Genomic DNA, 1,525 nt, shown 5'->3' on the forward strand with positions numbered 1-1,525 from the left:
ATACTTAAATTTAAAAATGTACATGCAAAGAAACAATACAGCAATAGAGTATCTAACTGCTGAAGATTAGTCACACAATTAGTATTGTATAGAATTTCTTTAGTTGGCAAAAAAAAGGTTATTTCCTTGGGTTTCTGATAAAGAAACATATATATGTTTTATCAATGTTAAAGACCCACTAAAATAGAAAATTGCTATGATGACTGAGATTGGCTTGGAACCTGGATAAACAAGATAACTGTAAAAGCCTTCCGCTAATTTATCACAAGATATATAGCAAAAGATCTGTGACAAAGGACACCTGATTAGCTGCCACAGCTGGGTCATAAAGAGTTCCCGTTTCATTCAATCATTTTGTAGTCTTTCTTCCTGCTGCACTGATATGTTGTCTCTCACTTACAGATAACCTGAATGCACCAGTAAGTCATGTTTGCTTTGTCAACATTGTATTGTTCATTAATGTAAACAAAAAGAGCAGTTCGGTCAATTAAAAATGGAAAGAATCATTAGAATTAAAAATATATATAGTCAAACCTTTTTATGGATTCCACAATGCACACTTTATCTTCAAATTATTTTATGTCCTCCCAAAAGAATGACGGTCAGCTGCACTACTTCTAACAAACTTCAACATGACTTTGGCAAATACTAAGGCAAAATCTGAAACCTGCAGCACAAGTCATAGGATTTGTATATTGCAGCTTTCTTCCTGAAAATTATAGAAGTTAAGAGAGATTCAAGGTTCTTTCTCCTACTCCTTTTCTTTCTTTCTTTTTATTTTTTTAAGCCCCCGGAGGGGATTTTTTATTGATTTTTTAAACACTACAAAAACTAGAACAGAAAAAAGGGAAAGGGAAAGCTACATATAAGGGAGAAAGTAAAGAACCCACTACTAACTAAAAACCCAAGAGAGGAGATCTCCAACTTGCTTTTTATACTTCATTCAGACTTTTCATCTTTGTACTTCTTATGAACTGTGTCAATCTTTTAACCCTTTTAACCATCCCCAGTTACATTTAATTGCCCAATAACAGTGCCCCCCATCATCCCCTAGAACCAAAGTTCTCAAAGGCACAATTCAGAGTCCTTCAGCCTTTACTTCTTCGTCTCTCTCTTCCGCAGTTTGTAGGAACTTTTCGGGGCTGATGCCCCCTGCTCAGACAAAGAGTCCTCACCAGACAAACCAGTTTCTAGCTCTCCACTGGACTTATCATCCTCTTCTTTTGTCTCGTCCTCCGGCCTTCCCAGCTGCTCCTTTAGAAACTCTTGAGCTTTAAGAACAGAGTCAATCTTGACCTTCTTCTGCTTGACCTTGAATATTACTCCTTCTGGAAACAGCCATTTATATCCAATTGAGTTTGTTTGGAGGAAAAACACAAGTTCTTTGTATTTCTTTCTGCGTTGTCTTACTTCAAATGGAATATCCTTTAGCGTTCTGACAGCATTCTCCCCCACCTTCAGGGGTGTCGCAGCAACTGCTTTCAGGATAGCATCCCTGACGTGCCTCTTCGAGAATCATACTACA

General features: G+C 37.2%; 1 protein-coding gene across 1 annotated transcript in view; it reads right to left on the reverse strand.

Moving 5' to 3' along the window:
* The window catches only part of PLEKHG1 (pleckstrin homology and RhoGEF domain containing G1), a 132,975-nt gene that overhangs the window by 73,600 nt on the left and 57,850 nt on the right, over positions 1 to 1,525 (reverse strand). The gene's annotated exons all lie outside the window — the stretch shown is intronic.

The sequence above is a fragment of the Gekko japonicus genome, unplaced genomic scaffold, assembly GCF_001447785.1.
Source record: "Gekko japonicus isolate JY-2015 unplaced genomic scaffold, Gekko_japonicus_V1.1 scaffold646, whole genome shotgun sequence".
Lineage (NCBI taxonomy): Eukaryota > Metazoa > Chordata > Lepidosauria > Squamata > Gekkonidae > Gekko > Gekko japonicus.